This window comes from Amborella trichopoda, chromosome 1, assembly GCF_054954075.1.
Source record: "Amborella trichopoda isolate Santa Cruz 75 chromosome 1, AtrichopodaSantaCruz75HAP2 v2.0, whole genome shotgun sequence".
Taxonomy (NCBI): domain Eukaryota; kingdom Viridiplantae; phylum Streptophyta; class Magnoliopsida; order Amborellales; family Amborellaceae; genus Amborella; species Amborella trichopoda.
This window is the reverse complement of record NC_142336.1, coordinates 5,639,487-5,659,103: the sequence shown is the minus strand read 5'-3', so window position 1 is coordinate 5,659,103 and position 19,617 is coordinate 5,639,487.

The following is a 19,617-nucleotide window of genomic DNA, read 5'->3' as shown; positions in this document are numbered from 1 at the left end:
TTTTTGGCTTTAATATATTTTTCTTTTTTGTATTTTTTCTTTTTCTTTTTGACGTAGTCAGGCATATTTTTTCTATCTAAGTAATAGCCAAATTGCTCACAGAAGTCTCCAAGTTCTTTTTTCTTAGTGAGCTTTTGTTTATCTATTTGCCTTTTTAATTTCATATCAGTACAGAGGGCTAAGCCTTCGGTACATATTTCTGCGGAGAGTTCTCCGAGTGTATATGATGAATATACTATTAATCCATTGTGTTTTTTGCGAAGTCTTTCTTTGACTTTTTCTGCAAATAGATATGGAAGACTATCTATGAATTTTTCTTTCCAATGGTCTAGCTGGCAATCTTCACGTATTAAAAGCCTTGAAAAAAATACATCTTTATACCATTTATAATGAGAAAGAGTAGGACAGCTTTAATCCAAAAGGCATTACATTCCATTCGTATTGTCCAAAAGGAACATTGAATGCGGTCTTGTATTTATCTTGTTCCTGGATCTGGATTTGCTAGTATCCGGATTTCATATCAAAGTTTGAAAATATACAAGCTTGAGCAGCTTTGTCTAATAAATCTTTTTTATTAGGAATTGGATATCTGATCCATTGTAAAACTTTATTTAATGGTTTATAATTTATGACCAATCTAGGAACTCCTCTTTCTTTTTCAGCATTTTTGTTAACATAAAAAGCTGCACAGCTCCAAGGTGAAGAACTTGGTCTAATGAGCTTTCTCTGTAGGAGTTCTGCTATTTCTTTTTTACACATTTCCAATAAAACAGTATTCATTTTGATTTATTTTTGGTAATATTGATAAATTGGGTAATGATAGCTCTTTTCTCCTCAGGATCAGTTATTTTATCTATAATGTCCAGTATAAAATTATCTTCCTGAGTGAGTGTGTGAACATTATGCTAAGGTAAAGGACAACTACAATCTTCTGATGATTCTGTAGTAGTCTCAGTATTAGTATAAGAACTATCTGAACCTATAAGATCAAGATCATTACTGTCTATTTCTTCAGTATAAGAACCACTAGAAGTAGAGGAGGAAGAATCATATGATATTATACCTTTTAATTTTGCTTTGGTTGAGTCATCTAAATTTAATGAATCTATTTTCTTTTTTAATTTACATTGGTGTTTATAATGTCCTATTTTACCACACTTATAACATACTGGGAGTTTTCTCTTTTTCTTTGTATTTGGAGAAAATTTATTGATTAATTTTCTCTTTGATTTTTTATAATACTCTTTATCCTTATTCTTCTTTTTGGCTTTAATATATTTTTCTTTTTTGTATTTTTTCTTTTTTTTTTTGACGTAGTCAGGCATATTTTTTCTATCTAAGTAATAGCCAAATTGCTCACAGAAGTCTCCAAGTTCTTTTTTCTTGGTGAGCTTTTGTTTATCTATTTGCCTTTTTAATTTCATATCAGTACAGAGGGCTAAGCCTTCGGCACATATTTCTGCGGAGAGTTCTCCGAGTGTATATGATGAATATACTATTATTCCATTGTGTTTTTTGCGAAGTCTTTCTTTGACTTTTTCTGCAAATAGATATGGAAGACCATCTATGAATTTTTCTTTCCAATGGTCTAGCTGGCAATCTTCACGTATTAAAAGCCTTGAAAAGAATACATCTTTATACCATTTATAATGAGAAAGAGTAGGACAACGTAAATTAGATAGCAAGTCTTCTGATCTTGCTGCTAGTAATGAAGTACTGCCTACAAAATGTAAGGTGATTGTGTATATCAAGGTATTAACAGCATCACTTTCTGTATATATAACTTCTTGGTTTTGTTCATTTCTTTCAGTCCATTGTCTAGTATTGTTTAAAATTCTTTGTTTGGTGTCATCATCCACATAAAAATCCCACCATCCTCTTAACCATCCTGTGAATCCATTTACTATTGCTTTGGCAACTTCTTGATCATGGTTGCCTGCCATTTTATTTGCAGAGGCATACATGGTCATATGTCTCATGACATCTAATATTTTTAATTCAGATAAACCATCTATTTGCCAATTGATTATAGATCTTCCAGAATAAGATACTGCCTGTTGTATTGAATCTTCTTCCATCTGAATGTCAACAGGAGTAGGTCTCTTATGATAGGGTAAGGCTGTTATGGGTTTCCAGTATTTCCCATAAGCTATTTTATTGATGGTATCCATTAGAGGTGTAGTATCCATAAATGCTTTTTCCTGATTTTGGATTGTATCCTCTATTATGGGTTCTTCCTCTGTGAGCACCATTGTTTCATGCTCAGGTAGGATAGCTTTTCCTTTGTCAGATGACTCAGGTATTGGAGAAGTAATCGTAGGTGGAGGAATATTGATTTGAGGTGAAGGTACTCCTTTCAGATCTAGTTGGGATAGTTTGGAGATTAATTGATCCATAAGGGATTTATTATTTTCTCCAATGTGGAATTTATTCTTATTTAACTCAGGAGGAGGTTTAAATAATACTGATTTAGGAATGGGAGATACAGTAGGTATTTCCTTGGATACAATTCTTTCTATTCTTTCAGTTTGCTTTCCAAGGGATTGTAGATATAGGTTTGTATAATTATTTTGTTTTACAATATGAGGTATGTACTCTTGTTTTTTATTGATCTCCTTAGGTATGGCTTTATATGGTGTAGCCATTATATCATAGAAGGATGATGAGTGTACAGGCTCATTTTTCTTTGGAATGCCTGCTTTAAGTATAATGCTTTTCTCCGGTGGATGGATACTAGCAGTTGTAGTACCATCAGTACTCATATATGTTTTTTCTTCTATTGTTTGAATTTTTTGAATTTTATCAAACGCGGGAATAGTAATATTCTTCTCTAAGCATATGTCTTTTAGCCAATGAAAAAATCCTATATTTAATTTTTCTTTGTGTAAGAACTTATTATATTTTTTATGTAGTAATTCCATTAATCTAGGTGGTTGAAACCTTTGTAAATACCATTCTCGAATATTTTTATTTTCTTCTGATAAATAATCTTTTTTAATAAAAGCTTTATTTATTTTTCTTTGTTTCCTTTCTAGCTTGGCGGCTAGATAGGCTGCTATATATTCTTCTGAATATTGAGTAGGATCATCTTCTTCAAGTTGTAATGTACAAACTTGAAAGTCATGTAATTCTTCTATACTGGGTTCAGTATTAGAAGTTGTAGGATGAGATGATGTATATGTTGGGATTACAATATTATTTCTGGTTCTATGTGTTCCTTGAAATTGTATATCTGTATTAGATGAACTTATTTGATTATTGGATGAAGATGGATGACTATGACTTGGAGGAGGAGGTAATATAATAACATTTGGGTTATGAGAAATTGATTTTCTACTTGGTATATTTTGCTTATTATTTCTCTTCCTGTTTATATCAATATCATCCTGTATTCGTGAATTTGTATTTTGAAATTGTATTTCTACATTTCCATCGGTATGTTCTATTATATGATTGGGAATATGCTGTTGAGGAATTTCTCGTGGTTGATTGACATTTTGTAATGCCCATGATTGAGGTAGAATTATATCTGACCATTTTATAGTTTTTGGGACTATCATATTAGATTTTTCTATATTTGTTTGGAACAAAATTATTTGATACCATATCGGAGGCATCACATTCAATTACTTTGAAAGCAGTGGGATGAGGAAGAGAAAGGCATTCAAGGGTTTTAACCTTACTCTTTATTACCTTTATTGCTTGAGTATGGATGTCAGACCAAGGAGGATGATTCTTCTTGAGTCTATCATATAATGGTTTGGAATCAAAAGCAAGGTTAGGATAGAAATCACTTACGTAATTGAGACATCCTAAAAACCTTTGTAATTCAGTTTTATCAAGAATCTTATCAGGAAATTTATCAGCAAAAGCTATAGATCTATCTATTGGAATGATAGTGCCATGGTGTATCATATGTCCTAAAAACCTAATATTAGTTTTGAAAAGTGTAATCTTTTTGGCAGAAACCACTAAGCCTGCTTGGCTAACAGCATGGATAAATGTATTTATATGTTTAATGTGTTGATCAATTGATTCAGAGAATATTAAGACATCATCAATATAAACTATCATAAAAGGGTAGTAAGAGTTGAAAACATCATTCATTATTTTTTGAAATTCTGATGGTGCATTCTTTAATCCAAAAGGCATTACATTCCATTCGTATTGTCCAAAAGGAACATTGAATGCGGTCTTGTATTTATCTTGTTCCTGGATCTGGATTTGCCAGTATCCGGATTTCATATCAAATTTTGAAAATATACAAGCTTGAGCAACTCTGTCTAATAAATCTTTTTTATTAGGAATTGGATATCTGATCCATTGTAAAACTTTATTTAATGGTTTATAATTTATGACCAATCTAGGAACTCCTCTTTCTTTTTCAGCATTTTTGTTAACATAAAAAGCTGCACAGCTCCAAGGTGAAGAACTTGGTCTAATGAGCTTTCTCTGTAGGAGTTCTGCTATTTCTTTTTTACACATTTCCAATAAAACAGTATTCATTTGTATTGGCCTAGCTTTCGTAGGGATTTGGCTTTCAGTGAAAGTTGATTCATATGGTAAGCTGATACTATGTTTTTTCCTATTCCAAAAAGCATTAGGATGTTCGCTACATATTGATGTTTCTATTTGCTTTTGTATTGATTGAATTTTTTGTTGGATTGAAGGCATTTGTAATTGCTCTTCAATTACTTTGTATTTAATTTCTTGTTTAAGGGTGCAAAGAAATTTTTCTTTGCCTTGTAATTGGCTTTTGACATTATTTAATTCTTTTAATTTTGGTTTATGTATGAAATCGAAATGTATTGGAATATTTTGAATTGTTGATGAAATTCCTTTTTCATCAATAGTTAGAGGATAAAGCAATGTTAGGAATGGGACTCCTAAAATTACTGATTGGCTTAATCCTTTAACCATGATAAATGGTGTATCAATACATTGGTGATTATTACATACAGAGGCGTTGGATAATTTATATTTAATAAATAACCTACTGCTATCAGCTGTATTTAATATTTGAGTAGTTTTATCAAAATATTTTGAAGGTACAAGTCCTTCGTTTATGCAATTGAGATCAGCTCCTGAATCTATAAGGGCTGATGTTTCAAAACTATAATTTTTAGCAACAATGATTTTGACTTGGACAAACCATTTTTGTACAACTATTTTATTTATCAAATTAACTGAAGGAATTGGTATTGTTGGTATTTCACTAGTCTCTATGGGACCAGTGGTTTCTATTGGGTTATCTGTTATCAAGTCATTGAATTCTATTTCATCTGTCTCAGAATTTTGTTGAGACATTTGTTGTAATTCTAATATTTGAATTCTTCCTTTCAATTGTACTATTTCGGATTTTATTTCTTTAATCTCTTTTTTGAGATCAGAGATTGTAGGTTCTTTTTGAGAAGTGTGTTGATCACTTACTCTTTTGATAATGGCAGAGAAGTTATATTCATCTGGATTTTTGATAATAGGTGATTTTGATTTATTTTTGGTAATATTGATAAATTGGGTAATGATAGCTCTTTTCTCCTCAGGATCAGTTATTTTATCTATAATGTCCAGTATAAAATTATCTTCCTGAGTGAGTGTGTGAACATTATGCTGAGGTAAAGGACAACTACAATCTTCTGATGATTCTGTAGTAGTCTCAGTATTAGTATAAGAACTATCTGAACCTATAAGATCAAGATCATTACTGTCTATTTCTTCAGTATAAGAACCACTAGAAGTAGAGGAGGAAGAATCATATGATATTATACCTTTTAATTTTGCTTTGGTTGAGTCATCTAAATTTAATGAATCTATTTTCTTTTTTAATTTACATTGGTGTTTATAATGTCCTATTTTACCACACTTATAACATACTGGGAGTTTTCTCTTTTTCTTTGTATTTGGAGAAAATTTATTGATTAATTTTCTCTTTGATTTTTTATAATACTCTTTATCCTTATTCTTCTTTTTGGCTTTAATATATTTTTCTTTTTTGTATTTTTTCTTTTTCTTTTTGACGTAGTCAGGCATATTTTTTCTATCTAAGTAATAGCCAAATTGCTCACAGAAGTCTCCAAGTTCTTTTTTCTTAGTGAGCTTTTGTTTATCTATTTGCCTTTTTAATTTCATATCAGTACAGAGGGCTAAGCCTTCGGTACATATTTCTGCGGAGAGTTCTCCGAGTGTATATGATGAATATACTATTAATCCATTGTGTTTTTTGCGAAGTCTTTCTTTGACTTTTTCTGCAAATAGATATGGAAGACTATCTATGAATTTTTCTTTCCAATGGTCTAGCTGGCAATCTTCACGTATTAAAAGCCTTGAAAAAAATACATCTTTATACCATTTATAATGAGAAAGAGTAGGACAGCTTTAATCCAAAAGGCATTACATTCCATTCGTATTGTCCAAAAGGAACATTGAATGCGGTCTTGTATTTATCTTGTTCCTGGATCTGGATTTGCTAGTATCCGGATTTCATATCAAAGTTTGAAAATATACAAGCTTGAGCAGCTTTGTCTAATAAATCTTTTTTATTAGGAATTGGATATCTGATCCATTGTAAAACTTTATTTAATGGTTTATAATTTATGACCAATCTAGGAACTCCTCTTTCTTTTTCAGCATTTTTGTTAACATAAAAAGCTGCACAGCTCCAAGGTGAAGAACTTGGTCTAATGAGCTTTCTCTGTAGGAGTTCTGCTATTTCTTTTTTACACATTTCCAATAAAACAGTATTCATTTTGATTTATTTTTGGTAATATTGATAAATTGGGTAATGATAGCTCTTTTCTCCTCAGGATCAGTTATTTTATCTATAATGTCCAGTATAAAATTATCTTCCTGAGTGAGTGTGTGAACATTATGCTAAGGTAAAGGACAACTACAATCTTCTGATGATTCTGTAGTAGTCTCAGTATTAGTATAAGAACTATCTGAACCTATAAGATCAAGATCATTACTGTCTATTTCTTCAGTATAAGAACCACTAGAAGTAGAGGAGGAAGAATCATATGATATTATACCTTTTAATTTTGCTTTGGTTGAGTCATCTAAATTTAATGAATCTATTTTCTTTTTTAATTTACATTGGTGTTTATAATGTCCTATTTTACCACACTTATAACATACTGGGAGTTTTCTCTTTTTCTTTGTATTTGGAGAAAATTTATTGATTAATTTTCTCTTTGATTTTTTATAATACTCTTTATCCTTATTCTTCTTTTTGGCTTTAATATATTTTTCTTTTTTGTATTTTTTCTTTTTTTTTTTGACGTAGTCAGGCATATTTTTTCTATCTAAGTAATAGCCAAATTGCTCACAGAAGTCTCCAAGTTCTTTTTTCTTGGTGAGCTTTTGTTTATCTATTTGCCTTTTTAATTTCATATCAGTACAGAGGGCTAAGCCTTCGGCACATATTTCTGCGGAGAGTTCTCCGAGTGTATATGATGAATATACTATTATTCCATTGTGTTTTTTGCGAAGTCTTTCTTTGACTTTTTCTGCAAATAGATATGGAAGACCATCTATGAATTTTTCTTTCCAATGGTCTAGCTGGCAATCTTCACGTATTAAAAGCCTTGAAAAGAATACATCTTTATACCATTTATAATGAGAAAGAGTAGGACAACGTAAATTAGATAGCAAGTCTTCTGATCTTGCTGCTAGTAATGAAGTACTGCCTACAAAATGTAAGGTGATTGTGTATATCAAGGTATTAACAGCATCACTTTCTGTATATATAACTTCTTGGTTTTGTTCATTTCTTTCAGTCCATTGTCTAGTATTGTTTAAAATTCTTTGTTTGGTGTCATCATCCACATAAAAATCCCACCATCCTCTTAACCATCCTGTGAATCCATTTACTATTGCTTTGGCAACTTCTTGATCATGGTTGCCTGCCATTTTATTTGCAGAGGCATACATGGTCATATGTCTCATGACATCTAATATTTTTAATTCAGATAAACCATCTATTTGCCAATTGATTATAGATCTTCCAGAATAAGATACTGCCTGTTGTATTGAATCTTCTTCCATCTGAATGTCAACAGGAGTAGGTCTCTTATGATAGGGTAAGGCTGTTATGGGTTTCCAGTATTTCCCATAAGCTATTTTATTGATGGTATCCATTAGAGGTGTAGTATCCATAAATGCTTTTTCCTGATTTTGGATTGTATCCTCTATTATGGGTTCTTCCTCTGTGAGCACCATTGTTTCATGCTCAGGTAGGATAGCTTTTCCTTTGTCAGATGACTCAGGTATTTGAGAAGTAATCGTAGGTGGAGGAATATTGATTTGAGGTGAAGGTACTCCTTTCAGATCTAGTTGGGATAGTTTGGAGATTAATTGATCCATAAGGGATTTATTATTTTCTCCAATGTGGAATTTATTCTTATTTAACTCAGGAGGAGGTTTAAATAATACTGATTTAGGAATGGGAGATACAGTAGGTATTTCCTTGGATACAATTCTTTCTATTCTTTCAGTTTGCTTTCCAAGGGATTGTAGATATAGGTTTGTATAATTATTTTGTTTTACAATATGAGGTATGTACTCTTGTTTTTTATTGATCTCCTTAGGTATGGCTTTATATGGTGTAGCCATTATATCATAGAAGGATGATGAGTGTACAGGCTCATTTTTCTTTGGAATGCCTGCTTTAAGTATAATGCTTTTCTCCGGTGGATGGATACTAGCAGTTGTAGTACCATCAGTACTCATATATGTTTTTTCTTCTATTGTTTGAATTTTTTGAATTTTATCAAACGCGGGAATAGTAATATTCTTCTCTAAGCATATGTCTTTTAGCCAATGAAAAAATCCTATATTTAATTTTTCTTTGTGTAAGAACTTATTATATTTTTTATGTAGTAATTCCATTAATCTAGGTGGTTGAAACCTTTGTAAATACCATTCTCGAATATTTTTATTTTCTTCTGATAAATAATCTTTTTTAATAAAAGCTTTATTTATTTTTCTTTGTTTCCTTTCTAGCTTGGCGGCTAGATAGGCTGCTATATATTCTTCTGAATATTGAGTAGGATCATCTTCTTCAAGTTGTAATGTACAAACTTGAAAGTCATGTAATTCTTCTATACTGGGTTCAGTATTAGAAGTTGTAGGATGAGATGATGTATATGTTGGGATTACAATATTATTTCTGGTTCTATGTGTTCCTTGAAATTGTATATCTGTATTAGATGAACTTATTTGATTATTGGATGAAGATGGATGACTATGACTTGGAGGAGGAGGTAATATAATAACATTTGGGTTATGAGAAATTGATTTTCTACTTGGTATATTTTGCTTATTATTTCTCTTCCTGTTTATATCAATATCATCCTGTATTCGTGAATTTGTATTTTGAAATTGTATTTCTACATTTCCATCGGTATGTTCTATTATATGATTGGGAATATGCTGTTGAGGAATTTCTCGTGGTTGATTGACATTTTGTAATGCCCATGATTGAGGTAGAATTATATCTGACCATTTTATAGTTTTTGGGACTATCATATTAGATTTTTCTATATTTGTTTGGAACAAAATTATTTGATACCATATCGGAGGCATCACATTCAATTACTTTGAAAGCAGTGGGATGAGGAAGAGAAAGGCATTCAAGGGTTTTAACCTTACTCTTTATTACCTTTATTGCTTGAGTATGGATGTCAGACCAAGGAGGATGATTCTTCTTGAGTCTATCATATAATGGTTTGGAATCAAAAGCAAGGTTAGGATAGAAATCACTTACGTAATTGAGACATCCTAAAAACCTTTGTAATTCAGTTTTATCAAGAATCTTATCAGGAAATTTATCAGCAAAAGCTATAGATCTATCTATTGGAATGATAGTGCCATGGTGTATCATATGTCCTAAAAACCTAATATTAGTTTTGAAAAGTGTAATCTTTTTGGCAGAAACCACTAAGCCTGCTTGGCTAACAGCATGGATAAATGTATTTATATGTTTAATGTGTTGATCAATTGATTCAGAGAATATTAAGACATCATCAATATAAACTATCATAAAAGGGTAGTAAGAGTTGAAAACATCATTCATTATTTTTTGAAATTCTGATGGTGCATTCTTTAATCCAAAAGGCATTACATTCCATTCGTATTGTCCAAAAGGAACATTGAATGCGGTCTTGTATTTATCTTGTTCCTGGATCTGGATTTGCCAGTATCCGGATTTCATATCAAATTTTGAAAATATACAAGCTTGAGCAACTCTGTCTAATAAATCTTTTTTATTAGGAATTGGATATCTGATCCATTGTAAAACTTTATTTAATGGTTTATAATTTATGACCAATCTAGGAACTCCTCTTTCTTTTTCAGCATTTTTGTTAACATAAAAAGCTGCACAGCTCCAAGGTGAAGAACTTGGTCTAATGAGCTTTCTCTGTAGGAGTTCTGCTATTTCTTTTTTACACATTTCCAATAAAACAGTATTCATTTGTATTGGCCTAGCTTTCGTAGGGATTTGGCTTTCAGTGAAAGTTGATTCATATGGTAAGCTGATACTATGTTTTTTCCTATTCCAAAAAGCATTAGGATGTTCGCTACATATTGATGTTTCTATTTGCTTTTGTATTGATTGAATTTTTTGTTGGATTGAAGGCATTTGTAATTGCTCTTCAATTACTTTGTATTTAATTTCTTGTTTAAGGGTGCAAAGAAATTTTTCTTTGCCTTGTAATTGGCTTTTGACATTATTTAATTCTTTTAATTTTGGTTTATGTATGAAATCGAAATGTATTGGAATATTTTGAATTGTTGATGAAATTCCTTTTTCATCAATAGTTAGAGGATAAAGCAATGTTAGGAATGGGACTCCTAAAATTACTGATTGGCTTAATCCTTTAACCATGATAAATGGTGTATCAATACATTGGTGATTATTACATACAGAGGCGTTGGATAATTTATATTTAATAAATAACCTACTGCTATCAGCTGTATTTAATATTTGAGTAGTTTTATCAAAATATTTTGAAGGTACAAGTCCTTCGTTTATGCAATTGAGATCAGCTCCTGAATCTATAAGGGCTGATGTTTCAAAACTATAATTTTTAGCAACAATGATTTTGACTTGGACAAACCATTTTTGTACAACTATTTTATTTATCAAATTAACTGAAGGAATTGGTATTGTTGGTATTTCACTAGTCTCTATGGGACCAGTGGTTTCTATTGGGTTATCTGTTATCAAGTCATTGAATTCTATTTCATCTGTCTCAGAATTTTGTTGAGACATTTGTTGTAATTCTAATATTTGAATTCTTCCTTTCAATTGTACTATTTCGGATTTTATTTCTTTAATCTCTTTTTTGAGATCAGAGATTGTAGGTTCTTTTTGAGAAGTGTGTTGATCACTTACTCTTTTGATAATGGCAGAGAAGTTATATTCATCTGGATTTTTGATAATAGGTGATTTTGATTTATTTTTGGTAATATTGATAAATTGGGTAATGATAGCTCTTTTCTCCTCAGGATCAGTTATTTTATCTATAATGTCCAGTATAAAATTATCTTCCTGAGTGAGTGTGTGAACATTATGCTGAGGTAAAGGACAACTACAATCTTCTGATGATTCTGTAGTAGTCTCAGTATTAGTATAAGAACTATCTGAACCTATAAGATCAAGATCATTACTGTCTATTTCTTCAGTATAAGAACCACTAGAAGTAGAGGAGGAAGAATCATATGATATTATACCTTTTAATTTTGCTTTGGTTGAGTCATCTAAATTTAATGAATCTATTTTCTTTTTTAATTTACATTGGTGTTTATAATGTCCTATTTTACCACACTTATAGCATACTGGGAGTTTTCTCTTTTTCTTTGTATTTGGAGAAAATTTATTGATTAATTTTCTCTTTGATTTTTTATAATACTCTTTATCCTTATTCTTCTTTTTGGCTTTAATATATTTTTCTTTTTTGTATTTTTTCTTTTTCTTTTTGACGTAGTCAGGCATATTTTTTCTATCTAAGTAATAGCCAAATTGCTCACAGAAGTCTCCAAGTTCTTTTTTCTTGGTGAGCTTTTGTTTATCTATTTGCCTTTTTAATTTCATATCAGTACAGAGGGCTAAGCCTTCGGTACATATTTCTGCGGAGAGTTCTCCGAGTGTATATGATGAATATACTATTAATCCATTGTGTTTTTTGCGAAGTCTTTCTTTGACTTTTTCTGCAAATAGATATGGAAGACCATCTATGAATTTTTCTTTCCAATGGTCTAGCTGGCAATCTTCACGTATTAAAAGCCTTGAAAAGAATACATCTTTATACCATTTATAATGAGAAAGAGTAGGACAGCGTAAATTAGATAGCAAGTCTTCTGATCTTGCTGCTAGTAATGAAGTACTGCCTACAAAATGTAAGGTGATTGTGTATATCAAGGTATTAACAGCATCACTTTCTGTATATATAACTTCTTGGTTTTGTTCATTTCTTCCAGTCCATTGTCTAGTATTGTTTAAAATTCTTTGTTTGGTGTCATCATCCACATAAAAATCCCACCATCCTCTTAACCATCCTGTGAATCCATTTACTATTGCTTTGGCAACTTCTTGATCATGGTTGCCTGCCATTTTATTTGCAGAGGCATACATGGTCATATGTCTCATGACATCTAATATTTTTAATTCAGATAAACCATCTATTTGCCAATTGACTATAGATCTTCCAGAATAAGATACTGCCTGTTGTATTGAATCTTCTTCCATCTGAATGTCAACAGGAGTAGGTCTCTTATGATAGGGTAAGGCTGTTATGGGTTTCCAGTATTTCCCATAAGCTATTTTATTGATGGTATCCATTAGAGGTGTAGTATCCATAAATGCTTTTTCCTGATTTTGGATTGTATCCTCTATTATGGGTTCTTCCTCTGTGAGCACCAATGTTTCATGCTCAGGTAGGATAGCTTTTCCTTTGTCAGATGACTCAGGTATTTGAGAAGTAATCGTAGGTGGAGGAATATTGATTTGAGGTGAAGGTACTCCTTTCAGATCTAGTTGGGATAGTTTGGAGATTAATTGATCCATAAGGGATTTATTATTTTCTCCAATGTGGAATTTATTCTTATTTAACTCAGGAGGAGGTTTAAATAATACTGATTTAGGAATGGGAGATACAGTAGGTATTTCCTTGGATACAATTCTTTCTATTCTTTCAGTTTGCTTTCCAAGGGATTGTAGATATAGGTTTGTATAATTATTTTGTTTTACAATATGAGGTATGTACTCTTGTTTTTTATTGATCTCCTTAGGTATGGCTTTATATGGTGTAGCCACTATATCATAGAAGGATGATGAGTGTACAGGCTCATTTTTCTTTGGAATGCCTGCTTTAAGTATAATGCTTTTCTCCTGTGGATGGATACTAGCAGTTGTAGTACCATCAGTACTTATATATGTTTTTTCTTCTATTGTTTGAATTTTTTGAATCTTATCAAACGCGGGAATAGTAATATTCTTCTCTAAGCATATGTCTTTTAGCCAATGAAAAAATCCTATATTTAATTTTTCTTTGTGTAAGAACTTATTATATTTTTTATGTAGTAATTCCATTAATCTAGGTGGTTGAAACCTTTGTAAATACCATTCTCGAATATTTTTATTTTCTTCTGATAAATAATCTTTTTTAATAAAAGCTTTATTTATTTTTCTTTGTTTCCTTTCTAGCTTGGCGGCTAGATAGGCTGCTATATATTCTTCTGAATATTGAGTAGGATCATCTTCTTCAAGTTGTAATGTACAAACTTGAAAGTCATGTAATTCTTCTATACTGGGTTCAGTATTAGAAGTTGTAGGATGAGATGATGTATATGTTGGGATTACAATATTATCTCTGGTTCTATGTGTTCCTTGAAATTGTATATCTGTATTAGATGAACTTATTTGATTATTGGATGAAGATGGATGACTATGACTTGGAGGAGGAGGTAATATAATAACATTTGGGTTATGAGAAATTGATTTTCTACTTGGTATATTTTGCTTATTATTTCTCTTCCTGTTTATATCAATATCATCCTGTATTCGTGAATTTGTATTTTGAAATTGTATTTCTACATTTCCATCGGTATGTTCTATTATATGATTGGGAATATGCTGTTGAGGAATTTCTCGTGGTTGATTGACATTTTGTAATGCCCATGATTGAGGTAGAATTATATCTGACCATTTTATAGTTTTTGGGACTATCATATTAGATTTTTCTATATTTGTTTGGAACAAAATTGTTTGATCTTTTTGATCAAGTTTCAAGGTATTGGGACTTAATGTATTCATAACCTTATAGTATATTCTATAGACTATAGCAAGATTTTGTGATCCATGGACCATATTGAATCCATGTGTTTTATGATTTATTGTTAATATATCTAAGATATTGGGATCATTTAAAGAAACAGAAAAATTAGGAAAACAGTTAAAATAAATTGGACCGCTACAGAGGCTGGATTCTACCATGCCTAGTAGAGAGTCTGTGAATATATTGTGTCTTGTATCTCTTAGGCATACAAGCACAGAAGTGTTCAACCCTGGTCGGGTCAAAGGTTTTACGGCTATTTGAATGAGGCCAATGTGTAAATATTTGTAATTATTTTCTCTATGTTTTTCTATTACTTTTTTAGAGAGTAGGTGAAAGTCTTCTTGATTTTACGTGACTGATAGACTTTCTTCTACAGTCTTGATGGCATAACCCATCTTAAGTTTGAATGATCCTTTATTATAAACATCATGTATTGGTACCTTGGGGATATTCCAATTTTGTATATTTTCCTGAATATCATTTATGATTATCTGTTCTTTATTTTTAACTCTAAGTTTGGAAGATGAAGGTACGATTTTACTAGTAAGATTTCTTATGAGATTTGCCATCCGTAGGTTGCGGATAATGACAATCTGGACATTCAGTGGCTTTAGCTTTTTTCCCTAAGCGGCTCTCCTGGCCTTGGCGGTACTTTTCGCATCGGCGTTCACTTGTCTCTTGTCTTAACTCTCGGACCAACTTTCTTGGTGGTCAATCTCACTTAATTTCTTATAGTAAAATGTCTCTTTATCTTTACTTATGAAGTAGAAAGAACAGTTGTACAAATTCTACAGTTATAACTGTTTGCACAGTTCCACTGTGGAATAGTTCTTACTGTTGTAATTTGTCAGACAGTGTATCACTGTATGGCTCTGATACCACTTTGCCACAGGATCTACAGCACTGTCTTTTAATTCGTTTTTATCTTTATTTTTTGATTGATTGCTTTTCAGGTTCAAGACTATTGGGGATAACAATGATCAGGATGATCAGTGTTATAACAAATATGTAAACAGCAAGCTGTTATATTGGATTAATGATTGTAAAATTCTATAATAATTCAAGCAGAATAATAAGATTCCTATGAATGGAATTATTGAAATATCAAGTACGATCCACTGAGAGTAACTGGTGTTTCCTATTTTAATATTAAACAAAATTTTAAACTGCATAACAGGCAAGTATAAAATCACACTAGCATCTTATTATTATCCACATTTGTTTACAGAGAATATTACAGGGAAATATTGTAGTGAAATAATAAAGCAGAGAGAAGAGTAAAGAAGAGTACTTAGAAAGAAAAACTTAGAAAGAAAGTAAGAGACTTACTGGGTGCATACACAGTAACTGGAAAAGAGTTTCCAGTGGTGAGGACAATAAGAGGGCAAGTTATTGACATTGCAATCACACATAATTAAAAGTAGGGTGAGAGAGAACCTGGTTCAGCTATGAGGGCAATGATAGCTGCAGATAGGAAGGTGAGGAGGAACTGTTGCAGAGGTTCGGCTAGAACTGGGTTTCAAGGATGCAGAGTAGGTAAAGGTTCAAGGTTCAGGTTTAAAGGTAGACTGTAGAGGTAAAAGGTTTCCGGTAAAGGTTTTCCGGTAACAGGGGTTACAGGTAGAGGTCTGAGATTGCAGGTAGCAGTGGTCTGAGGTTATAGGTAGCAGAGGTCTGAGGTTACAGGTAGCAGAGGTCTGAGGTTACAGGTAGCAGAGGTCTGAGGTTATAGGTAGCAGAGGTCTGAGGTTACAGGTAGCAGAGGTCTGAGGTTACAGGTAGAGGGCTCAGAGGTAGAGGCTCAGAGAAGGCTTCGGGGTTTTTGGAAGAGAGGAGAGGTGTTGGCTCTTAGTAGGAGAGAAGAGGAGTGAGGCCCTGATGAAGAAGAGGGAAGGGCTTCCTTCTTATAGAGGTCGAAGAGAATCTTTTCTTCCAGCTGGCGAGCATTATTGGAAGAGGACAAAAGGAAAAAGATGCCGTTGTCGGCAGATGAAGACAAGAGAGGTGTCGGTGGATGAAGAGAGGGTGGAACAGCTGGCATGAGATGCCTTTGTCGGTGGATGAAGACAAAAGAAGGTGGGACAGCTGTCCTCCATTATCAATAAAGGACAAAAGAGAGAAACAGTGTGACAGAGAGGTGAGAGAAAGATGTCGGTGGAAAACGACAAGAGAGGTGCTAGTGGACAAGCATAGAAAGATGCTTTTTGAAAAAAAAACAAAAAAGTAAACAGTATCTATCGGCTCTATCGGCCCTATTACAATAGGAGTGTTTGTCGTTGGTGGTAGGACCCTTATTTGTCCCATATACTATCTTTCTTCTGGACGGTGATGATGATTATTCATGGTCTCTGGCTGAACTCATCCGGATCGTCTTCTTCTGGATCTGTTTCGTTTGGATCTGTTTCTTCTGGATCCTTCTGACTGAGCTGGAGATACCTATTGGTGTGTAATGGAGAGGACTGAACTGTTTCTTCGGAAGATGTAGGTTTTCTTCCTGCTTCAGCAAAGATCTCTTTCATTTGTTTTTCAAGTTCGTCCTTAGAGGCATGTGGGTTGGTTTGAAGCATATTTCTCAAGTAGGTAGGAAAATCGAATGAAGTGTTTGGAGTATTTGGGTTTTCCTGGTATATAGGTGCTTTGGGCGGTATTCTTTTTGGAGTGGCTTTGGTGAGATCCATTTGGAAGATATCCCACCATTTTACAGAGATGGTTTTTCCCAAACGAGGGATGTATGTATAATCATTGGAAGTATTGGGTGAGATGGTATAATCCCATTTCATAATCCAAGGGATTTGGTATAAAGCCATAAAGTAAAGGTGAGTGTCAACTGTATTATTGGTATTATTGTATTGTATAAATTGCTCCTGCAACTCCTTAAAAGCAGGAGGTAAAATCATAGCAGTTGATCCCCACACGAAAAACCAGTTTTGAAACCAAGTGGGGAACCTTTCAAAAATTGGTAGCCGGAACTGTAAATACCAGCTATGAGTATTGTTGGGGTTTTGATAGTAGAAAAATTTATGCCAAGCTTCTATGTACTCAGCGTATTTGAAATATTTGTAAGAAAATTCAGAATTTTATAATTTCTTCCCTTGTGCGGGATTAGAACCCCACTCAGTATAAGGAAGGAGCTTTTTTATCTGTACCTTTGAATAGGCTATGATTCTGGTATTTTGTTGAAAATAATGGACAACAGAGATGGATCCTGTTTCCATTAGAATTGCTTCATAGTACTCTCTGGTCTTAACCCCATTGATAGGATTAAGATGATTTAATAGGTATAATGGTGCAAGCTTGCTTGGATCCATGTGAACCTGATGGTCCTCAATGGAAATGTCTATTAAAAAGGCCCTTTCAATGTATTCAGATCTGGGAGTATTGGTAGGAAGAGTGGACTTGGATTGGGCAGGTGAAAAAGTAGGAGTTGAAGTACGAGCTTCTGGGTATGTAATTTGATGAACTGGTGATTGAGATGGTGAACGAATATATATATATATATATATGTTGTTTTGACATTTTAAATATCGAATAGACTAAAGTGCTTTTGTGGAGAGAAAAAAAGATGTGGGTTTGAGTCCCACATTGAAGAGGAGAGAGTTTCTTGTAGTTGTTGGGTGGTACATGTAACAACCAATACACAATAAGCAAGTGCATGTAATGTGTAGCTGTTGGGTGGTGTATATCACTACCACAACACTAAATAGGCAGCCTCTTGGTACTCTATAATAAGGGCCCTCCTACCCATATGAGTTGGACACTTAAAACAATTTTGAGCCTCTCAACATCACACTATTCTATGCAATTCCAGCAAGCAAACCAGTGGGCTAAACTCTCTCTACTCGATTTTATCTTTCTCTCTCTAAACTATCAAGACTCTGGTATCTCATGTGTAAGCTCGGGTGCATAGAGCTTAGGAACATTGTACAAGAGCTTTCTGTTTTCATGTGTATCCTGATGACAAATTGCTCTTCTTATGCATATCAAATACTCTATTGAAGGGGAAAAATATCTTCTTGAAATAGCGCTCCTACATACCCAAAAACAAGAAGAGTTGGAGATCTAATTTTTCGAAATCGTACCATTTTTTGCCCCCATTTTACCCAACCAAATTCCAACAATTCAATACAATATTTAATGGGTGAAAGAAATGAGACTACTATGACTTCTTTGAAGGTCATGAATTATGATTTTACTTGACTCTAACACTTTATCGGGCTAAATTTCAAGAGATGACTGCAAAATGTTCTCTTTTTGCTTACCACTCTAAAAGTGGCATACATAGTCACCGAGTCAATGCCCGCACCGCCGCCATTGTCAGATGAATCCATGACGAGCAAATTCAATCATACAAAAGATGGATGGAGGATGATTATATATGCTTTGATGGATCTGATATATATGCCTCCATTGGCATGATGAGAGAGCTATGGAAACTAATTGAAACCAAGTACCTCACGAAAGAGTCTGGTAACAAAAGATTTTTTATTTCTAACTTTTTAAATTTTAAATTCATTGAAAACAAGCATATTCTCTTTTAAGTATATGAGTTGTAGCTTGTAGTCACTGAACTTAAAAATTGTGGTAATTTCTTTGAATGAATATTTCCTTGTAGGCTTTTTCAAATCCTGCTGAACCCGTGTTTTTTGGACGCAAGCCAATTAAATATATAAGGAAAGAAACGGTTATAAAGATTAGTCAAACTTTCTTTTTTCTACTATAAATAAAGTATAAGAGAAGATAAAGCCCGTGTTTTTTGAACGCAAGCCAATTAAATAATAGATAGAAAGAAACAACTTCTTTATTTACTTTATATTCCGTTTTCCCGTGTTTTTTGGAAGAGTTGTTCAGCCGGGTCTTAAATTGTGTGTAGGCTGATTGCTGAATGAAGGAATTTGGCTTCAAAAAAAAAGGTAGACTTCTTGTTAATTCACTATTCTCTTATTCTAAGGGGGTGCAGGCTGAGCTAACTGAGAGTGGACCATTCATCTACTGATGCAGCTTTTCTCTTCTAGCACTTTCTTAAATATTCTTCTGAGCTTGATTGACTATTGAATTCCAACGGTTTCCTCTTGTGTTTAATCCTGGGTTTCATCTATATATGTTAAGATGAGAAGGTCACATATGATAAGATAAGGCAAGTTGAGGAAAGAGGTGATCTTTACTCCGAGTCTTATTCGTCAGAGTAATCCGAGTACACTAAGTAGTCAATCACGAGTCATCAATAAAGAGTTCCGCCACCTAACTTATGTCAATCATTAATCCATACATAAGCTAGTCTGAG